Source organism: Eleutherodactylus coqui, chromosome 8 (genome assembly GCF_035609145.1).
Source record: "Eleutherodactylus coqui strain aEleCoq1 chromosome 8, aEleCoq1.hap1, whole genome shotgun sequence".
In the NCBI taxonomy this organism is placed as follows: Eukaryota; Metazoa; Chordata; class Amphibia; order Anura; family Eleutherodactylidae; genus Eleutherodactylus; species Eleutherodactylus coqui.
The window spans coordinates 25,167,196-25,177,273 of NC_089844.1; positions in this window are offsets into that span (position 1 = coordinate 25,167,196).

Genomic DNA, 10,078 nt, shown 5'->3' on the forward strand with positions numbered 1-10,078 from the left:
TTCCCAAATGTTTTTGGAAAGGCCCACTGCCTATATACACTAAATATGTCTTCTGTCCCTGCCTCACCACTACTGGCCCTGGACAATGTAAAATTACTGCAGACTGTTTCACTGTGGACAGGAATACAGCGGTGATGTAACAGGCAACACAGAGCCAGGAAAGAATTTTGTGCAAGCCTGCTGTAACAGTTAGCTGGCTGCGTATGAATTAGGACAACTACCCCCAGCAGAGACCCAGTACACTGAGGACGGTCACAGGCAGCCCAAATAGATTTTTTTTCCCAAATGTTTTTGGAAAGGCCCACTGCCTATATACACTAAATATGTCTTCTGTCCCTGCCTCACCACTACTGGCCCTGGACAATGTAAAATTACTGCAGACTGTTTCACTGTGGACAGGAATACAGCGGTGATGTAACAGGCAACACAGAGCCAGGAAAGAATTTTGCCAAGCCTGCTGTAACACTTAGCTGGCTGCGTATGAATTAGGACAACTACCCCCAGCAGAGACCCAGTACACTGAGGACGGTCACAGGCAGCCCAAATTTCTGAGCTCTACCTTTTCTGAACACACTTGACAACAGAAAATTATTTTTCCAAAAACACACAAATCCTTAGTCGCCGTTATGTGAAGCACACTTTCTTGCGTTACCCGATCTTTCAAATCAATCTCATTTTAGCTGTTAGCTGTAACGGGCTTCTGCACTTCCCCTCTAGATGCAGTTCAGCAGGGGCGCATGCGGCACTTGCATTCTCATACCAACTCTTACGCAGCATCTCCTGTGCTTTCATCCGCAGAGGAGACAAGCCTTCTAGCAGCAGAGACCTAACCGTGGCCTAGGCCCGGCAGGAGCATTAGCCCGTCTCTCCTGCGCGCACCTCCTTCTCCGATAACCAACAACACACTTCTCTTTCAACTCTCTCACTCACAACTCCTCCCCATTCTTCCAAACTACCAATCACACCACACTCAGGACAGCTAGACAAACAAACTTAGTTAAAGACAAACAGACTTAAAATGATAGAGGGACACTACTCTGGGTCACTACATCTGAAATAATAGAGAGAACACCTGTGGGTGTGGCAGAAAGTAAGATAAAAGGATCAGTTCCTGCGACACTCAGGAGGAAGTTGGTTGCAACCAGGGAGAGAGGCAGCATCCGGAACTTGGCTCTTAAGGTCCAGCGTGGACCAGTTTGGGCCCCTCACATGGTCTGACAGAGGAGGACGCCCTCAAGACGCCTTGGGTGGGGGATAATGACCCTGTGGGTTGTGAAACCTGAAATCATTGTATGTAGCAAGTGTTTGCTGTGATGTGGAATAAAAGTTGTCGAAGTCAAAGTTTAAAAAAATCTGAGTTTCCTAAACCTTTATGCCAGTAGTGCCAACCATCCTAAATGGAAAAGATGGCGATCCTGTAAGCAAGTAACCCCAGGTTGCCACCATATATAGAGTTACATTAGCTTCGTTTTATGGTCCGTAAACCACAGATCAAATAGAAAGCTAAAATACACTCATCTGAGACCGGTGTTATAGGAAATCTTAGATACATCTGAGAAGGCCTGAGGTAATAACGTATAATACTGAGGATCTCCGACTAGAGATGAGCGAACGTACTCGTCCGAGCTTGATACTCGTTCGAGTATTAGCGTGTTCGAGATGCTCGTTACTCGTGACGAGTACCACGCGATGTTCGAGTTACTTTCACTTTCATCTCTGAGACGTTAGCGCGCTTTTCTGGCCAATAGAAAGACAGGGAAGGCATTACAACTTCCCCCTGCGACGTTCAAGCCCTATACAATCCCCCTGCAGTGAGTGGCTGGCGTGATCAGGTGTCACCCGAGTATAAAAATCGGCCCCTCCTGCGGCTCGGCACAGATTTATTCTGACATAGAGGAGGGAAAGTGCTGCTGGTGCCGGAGCTGCTATAGGGAGAGTGTTAGGAGTATTTTAGGCTTCAAGAACCCCAACGGTCCTTCTTAGGGCCACATCTAACCGTGTGCAGTAGTGTGGAGGCTGCTTTTTGCAGTGTTGCACTTTTTTTTTTTTGTATATCGGCCGTGCAGAGCATTGCGCCCTGCAGTAATTATACATACTCCAGGGCCAGTAGTGGTGGTGAGGCAGGGACAGAAGACATATATTTATTGAATATAGGCAGTGGGCCTTTCCAAAAACATTTGGGAAAAAAAAAATCTATTTGGGCTGCCTGTGATTGTCCTCAGTGTACTGGGTCTGTGCTGGGTGTAGTTGTCCTCCTAATTCATACGCAGTCAGCTAAGTGTTACAGCAGGCTTGCGCAAAATTATTTCCTGGCTCTGCTGTGCGTTCCGTAAGCGAAGTCAGCCTCCAACCACAGGCCAATAAGCGGCACATTTAATTACAGCATTCTGCTTCTGCACTACTGGTAATACAGCATGCTGAGGGGTAGGGGTAGGCCTAGAGGACGTGGACGCGGCCGAGGACGCGGAGGCCCAAGTCAGGGTGTGGGCACAGGCCGAGCCAGTGCGGTGGCCAGGGGTAGAGGCAGGGCCAGACCGAATAATCCACCAACTGTTTCCCAAAGCGCCCCCTCGCGCCATGCCACCCTGCAGAGGTCAAGGTGCTCAACGGTGTGGCAGTTTTTCACAGAGACGCCTGACGACCGACGAACAGTGGTGTGCAACCTTTGTCCCGCCAAGATCAGCTGGGGAGCCACCACCACCAGCATGTGCAGGCATATGATGGCCAAGCACCCCACAAGGTGGGACAAAGGCCGTTCACCGCCTCCGGTTTGCACCACTGCCTCTCCCCCTGTGCCCCAACCTGCCACTGAGATCCAACCCCCCTCTGAGGACACAGGCACGAGTGCCTACCGGCCTGCACCCACACCCTCACCTCCGCTGTCCTCGGCCCCATCCAGCAATGTCTCTCAGCGCAGCGTCCAGACGTCGCTAGCGCCAGTGTTTGAGCGCGAGCGCAAGTATGCCGCCACGCACCCGCACGCTCAAGCGTTAAACGTGCACATTGCCAAATTGATCAGCCTGGAGATGCTGCCGTATAGGCTTGTGGAAACGGAGGCTTTCAAAAGCATGATGGCGGCGGCGGCCCCGCGCTACTCGGTTCCCAGTCGCCACTACTTTTCCTGATGTGCCGTCCCAGCCCTGCACGACCACGTCTCCCGCAACATTGTATGCGCCCTCACCAACGCGGTTACTGCCAAGGTCCACTTAACAACAGACACGTGGACAAGCACAGGCGGGCAGGGCCACTATATCTCCCTGACGGCACATTGGGTGAATTTAGTGGAGGCTGGGACAGAGTCAGAGCCTGGGACCACTCACGTTCTACCCACCCCCCGAATTGCGTGCCCCAGCTCCGTGGTGGTATCTGCGGCGGTGTATGCTCCCTCCACTAAACCACCCTCCTCCTCCTCCTCCGCAACCTCTGTCTCGCAATCAAGCTGTGTCAGCAGCAGCACGTCACCAGCAGTCGGTGTCGCGCGACATGGCAGCACAGCGGTGGGCAAGCGTCAGCAGGCCGTGCTGAAACTACTCAGCTTAGGAGAGAAGAGGCAGACGGCCCACGAACTGCTGCATGGTCTGACAGAGCAGACCGACCGCTGGCTTGCACCGCTGAGCCTCCAACGGGGCATGGTCGTGTGTGACAACGGCCGTAACCTGGTGGCGGCTCTGCAGCTCGGCAGCCTCACGCACGTGCCATGCCTGGCCCATGTCTTTAATTTGGTGGTTCAGCGCTTTCTGAAAAGCTACCCACACTTGTCATACCTGCTCGGAAAGGTGCGCCGGGTCAGCGCACGTTTCCGCAACTCCAAGACGGACGCTGCCACCCTGCGGACCCTGCAACATCGGTTTCATCTGTCAGTGCACCGATTGCTGTGCGACGTGCCCACACAGTGGAACTCTACGCTCCACATGTTGGCCAGACTCTATGAGCAGCGTAGAGCTATTGCGGAATACGAACTCCAACATGGGCGGCGTAGTGGGAGTCAGCCTCCTCAATTCTTTACAGAAGAGTGGGCCTGGTTGGCAGACATCTGCCAGGTCCTTGGAAACTTTGAGGAGTCTACACAGATGCTGAGCGGGGATGCTGCAATCATTAGCGTCACCATTCCTCTGCTATGCCTCTTGAGAAGTTCCCTGCAAAGCATAAAGGCAGACGCTTTGCACTCGGAAACGGAGGCGTGGGAAGACAGTATGTCGCTGGATAGTCAGAGCACCCTCATGTCTATATCTCAGCGCGTTGAGTAGGAGGAGGAGGGGGAAGAGACAGCTTGGCCCACTGCTGAGGGTACACATGCTGCTTGCCTGTCATCCTTTCAGCGTGTATGGCCGGAGGAGGAGGAGGGGGAGGAGCATGAGGAGGAGGGGGGAAGAGACAGCTTGGCCCACTGCTGAGGGTACACATGCTGCTTGCCTGTCATCCTTTCAGCGTGTATGGCCGGAGGAGGAGGATCCTGAAAGTGATCTTCCTAGTGAGGACAGCCATGTGTTGCGTACAGGTACCCTGGCACACATGGCTGACTTCATGTTAGGATGCCTTTCTCGTGACCCTCGCGTTACACGCATTCTGGCCACTACGGATTACTGGGTGTACACACTGCTCGACCCACGGTATAAGGAGAACCTTTCCACTCTCATTCCCGAAGAGGAAAGGGGTTCCAGAATGATGCTATACCACAGGGCGCTGGTGGACAAACTGATGGTAAACTTCCCATCCGACAGCGCTAGTGGCCGAAGGCGCAGTTCCGAGGGCCAGGTAGCAGGGGAGGCGCAGAGATCAGGCAGCATGTACAGCGCAGGCAGGGGACCATTCTCCAAGGCCTTTGCCAGCTTTCTGGCTCCCCAGCAAGACTGTGTCACCGGTCCCCAGTCAAGGCTGAGTTGGCGGGAGCACTGTAAAAGGATGGTGAGGGAGTACGTAGCCGATCGCACGACCGTCCTCCGTGACGCCTCTGCCCCCTACAACTACTGGGTGTCGAAGCTGGACACGTGGCCTGAACTCGCGCTGTATGCCCTGAAGGTGCTTGCTTGTCCTGCGGCTAGGGTCTTGTCAGAGAGTGTGTTTAGTGTGGTTGGGGGAATCATCACGGATAAGCGTACCCACCTGTCAACCGACAGTGCCGACAGGCTTACACTCCTCAAGATGAACAAAGCCTGGATTTCCCCAGACTTCTCTTCTTCACCAGCGGACAGCAGCGATACCTAAGCAATACGTAGGCTGCACCCGCGGATGGAAGCTACGTTCTCTCTCACCATCCAAAACGGGCACATTTCTGCTTCATCAATCTGTGTCTAATATTCCTCCTCCTCCTCCTGAAACCTCACATAATCACGCCGAACGGGCAATTTTTCTTAGGCCCACAAGGCTCAGTCATATAATTTTTGTAAACAATTTTTATACGTTTCAATGCTCATTAAAGCGTTGAAACTTTCACCTCAACCAATTTTTATTTTAACTGGGCTGCCTCCTGGCCTAGTTACCAATTAAGCCACATTAACCAAAGCGATTAATGGGTTTCACCTGCCCTCTTGGTTGGGCATGGGCAATTTTTCTCAGGTACATTAGTACTGTTGGTACACCAATTTTTGGGGGCCCTCGCCTACAGTGTAATCAAATGAATTTTTAGCCCACCTGCATTACAGCTGACGTTACATCAGCTGTGTTGGGCAATGCAATGGGATATATTTATGTACCGCCCGTGGGTTCCAGGGAGCCACCCATGCCGTGGGTCCACAGGGAGTTGTAACTGCATGTGTCCACTTCTAAAGAACCCCAGTCTGACTGGGGCATGCAGTGTGGGCCGAAGCCCACCTGCATTAAGCACGACATTACCTCAGCTGTGATGGGCAATGCAATGGGATACATTAATGTACCGCCGGTGGGTTCCAGGGAGACACCCATGCTGTGGGTGCACACGGAATTCCCATTGCGGAGTTGTACCTGCCTGTGACTATTTATAAAAAACGCGGTCTGACTGGGGCATGCAGACACCTTGACAGAATGAATAGTGTGTGGCACATAGGTTCCCCATTGCTATGCCCACGTGTGCAGCTCCTGATGGAGGTGGCACAGGATTGGATTTCTCATTGCTTCTGTACAGCATTGTGGACTATCGCCCCGCCCCTTTTAAAGAGGGTCGCTGCCTAGCCGTGCCAACCCTCTGCAGTGTGTGCCTGCTTTTCCTCTGGCAGACGCACTTATAAATAGACATGAGGGTGGCGTGGCATGAGGGCAGCTGAAGGCTGGGCAGGGACACTTTGGTGTGCGCTGTGGACACTGGGTCGTGCGGGGGGGGGGGGGGGTTGGGCAGCATGTAACCCAGAAGAAGTGGCAGCGGAGTGTCATGCAGGCAGTGATTGTGCTTTGTTGGAGGTAGTGTGGTGCTTAGCTAAGGTATGCATTGCTAATGAGGGCTTTTCAGAAATAAAAGTTGTTGGGAGGGGGGGGGCCCACTCTTGCCGCTATTGTGGCTTAATAGTGGGACCTGGGAACTTGAGATGCAGCCCAACATGTAGCCCCTCGCCTGCCCTATCCGTTGCTGTGTCGTTCCCATCACTTTCTTGAATTGCCCAGATTTTCACAAATAAAAACCTTAGCGAGCATCGGCGATATACAAAAATGCTCGGGTCGCCCATTGACTTCAATGGGGTTCGTTACTCGAAACGAACCCTCGAGCATCGCGATAATTTCGTCCCGAGTAACGAGCACCCGAGCATTTTGGTGCTCGCTCATCTCTAATTATTACCTCAGGTCGCCCCTGTATTATACAGTATTACCTCAGGTCGCCCCTGTATTATACAGTATTACCTCAGGTCTCCCCTGTATTATACAGTATTACCTCTGGTCTCCCCTGTATTGCACAGTATTACCTCTGGTCTCCCCTTTATTATACAGTATTACCTCAGGTCTCCCCTGTATTATACAGTATTACATCAGGTCTCCCCTGTATTATACAGTATTACATCAGGTCTCCCCTGTATTATAAATTATTTCCCCAGGTCTCCTCTGTATTATACAGTATTACCACAGGTCTCCTCTGTATTATACAGTATTTCCTCAGGTTTCCTTTGTATTGTACAGTATTACCTTAGGTCTCCCCTGTATTATACAGTATTACCTCAGGTCTCCTCAGTATTATACAGTATTACATCAGGTCTCCCCTGTATTATACAGTATTACCTCAGGTCTCCTCAGTATTATACAGTATTACATCAGGTCTCCGCTGTATTATACATTATTTCCTCAGGTCTCCCCTGTACTATACACTATTTCCTCAGGTCTCCCCTGTATTGTACAGTATTACCTCAGGTCTCCCCTGTATTGTACAGTATTACCTCAGGTCTCCTCAGTATTGTACAGTATTACCCCAGGTCTCCCCTGTATTATACAGTATTACCTCAGGTCTCCCCTGTATTATACAGTATTACCTCAGGTCTCCCCTGTATTATACAGTATTACCTCAGGTCTCCTCAGTATTATCTCAGGTCTCCCCTGTATTATACATTATTTCCTCAGGTCTCCTCTGTATTGTACAGTATTACCTCAGGTCTCCCCTGTATTGTACAGTATTACCTCAGGTCTCCTCCGTATTATACAGTATTACCTCAGGTCTCCTCCGTATTATACATTATTACCTCGGGTCTCCCCTGTATTATACAGTATTACCTCAGGTCTCCTCCGTTTTATACATTATTACCTCAGGTCTCCTCCGTTTTATACATTACCACCTCAGGTCTCCGCTGTATTATACAGTATTACCTCAGGTCTCCCCTGTACTGTACAGTATTACCTCAGGTATCCTCTGTATTATACATTATTACCTTCGGCCTCCTCTGTATTATACAGTATTACCTCAGGTCTCCCCTGTATTATACAGTATTACCTCAGGTCTCCCCTGTATTGTACATTATTACCTCAGGTCTCCTCAGTATTATACATTATTACCTCAGGTCTCCCCTGTATTGTACATTATTACCTCAGATCTCCTCAGTATTATACATTATTACCTCAGGTCTCCTCAGTATTATACAGTATTACCTCAGGTCTCCTCAGTATTATACATTATTACCTCAGGTCTCCTCAGTATTATACAGTATTACCTCAGGTCTCCCCTGTATTATACAGTATTACCTCAGGTCTCCTCCGTATTATACAGTATTACCTCAGGTCTCCCCTGTATTATACATTATTACCTCAGGACTCCTCTGTATTGTACATTATTACCTCAGGTCTCCCCTGTATTATACAGTATTACCTCAGGTCTCCTCCGTATTATACAGTATTACCTCAGGTCTCCTCTGTATTATACATTATTACCTCAGGACTCCTCTGTATTGTACATTATTACCTCAGGTCTCCCCTGTATTATACAGTATTACCTCAGGTCTCCCCTGTATTATACAGTATTACCTCAGGTCTCCTCCGTATTATGCATCATTATCTTAGGTCTCATCAGTATAAGGCTTTAGTCACACGGGCGTTTTTTCGCGCATCGCATGTCGGATGCGCATGCGCAAATCGCGTGACCGGAGGCGAAAAATCGCCGGAAAAATCTGCACCTAGCCGCGTTTATCGTCGCTGCAAAACGCCCGTCTGACCGGAGTAAAATCGCCGTGCGCATCAAATTGCGCATGAATCCTAGCACGGCCGGTACTTTATTTCGCGGGACTTTTTCGCACATTTTTCGCCGTGCATATCAAAATGCCCATGAATCTTTATAGACTGGCCGGAACTTTTATTTTCGAAGTAATCATGCGGCAGCCTAATAGCAGGTGTTTTAAATAGCTGCTAATGAGGCCTGTTCTTCATTCTGCTTCTGGTTCTTCCTGGGTGTGTGTGACACTACTGGAGTTGGCGAGATGTCGTCGCGAGATGATATTTTCTCTACCTGGTTGCTGGTGCATCTATCTAGGCTTTCTGCTGGGCTGCCAGAGGATGTGTCTGGCTACCTTTCTAGTGACCAATCTAGGGCTAGCGATAGTCCTGGGCCGGTCAGGAGGAGGAGGAGCAGGACTAGGAGGTACTGGGTGCATCCGCTGGTGGAGCAGCGGGATCGTATTGGGATGTTTCACTCCCAGTACGCGTACCTGAGGCAGTACCCGGACCGTTTTGCTGCCGCCTTTCGTTTGCCGGTCACCATGTTCGATGAACTTCTGGAGGTGGTGCGTGCGGGGATTACGCACAGAGATACCAACATGCGTGACAGTATCTCTGCTGAGCAAAGACTCCTGGTCACTCTGCGGTAAGTTCTCTTCAGTCTCAAGGTCACATCATCTGTCGTTTTATGTAATCCCTTCCCCGTGTAGCCTTTGTACCTTTGTCTATAAATGTTATGGCTTATTCTAACGGCCGTATATCGCCTTGTGTTTTAACGCTGAGCCGATATACGTTGTCCTTGTCTGCAGGTGGAGGATGATGGAAGAGGGATAGTGGACATCCCTGGAGCACTGAGCTCCTGCCCTTTAAACGCCCCTCACCACTAATAGCAATGGGAAGGGCGGGACGGGGGCAGAGCTAAGCAGTGGTACTTTGAGAGCAAATAGTGTGGAGGGGTGGGAAAGGGGCAGGAGCTCAGTTACTCATCCTGGCTCTTTCATCCTCCTCCCCCTGCAGACAAGGCCAACGTATATCAGCCACACCCCTTCCTCATCCATTTTTAATGATTGCCATCCTTTGTTTTGCCACATCTTGCTGCTGTGTGTTTGACAGCACTTGAGTGCTATGATTGTAGCAATGCTCCCAAAGCACGCAACTTTGTCGCCCGTGTGAAGGAGCCCTTATGTTTGCAGTATTTTAGGTTAAATTATGCTTTTTAGAGATGAGCGAACGTACTTGTTTTGAGTAATTACTCGAGCGAGCACCGCCATTGTAAAGTACTTCAGTACTCGGGTGAAAAGTACTCAGGGTCGCCGGGGGGTAGCAGCGGGGAACAGGGGGGAGCCCTCTCTCTCTCCCCCCCCCCCACTCACCCACCGAATTTTTTCGCCCGAGTACGGAAGTACTCGAAAATCGTGGTATTCGGGAGGAAAAGGGGCGTGGCCGAGCACGTTCACTCATCTCTAATGATTTTCTAAATATA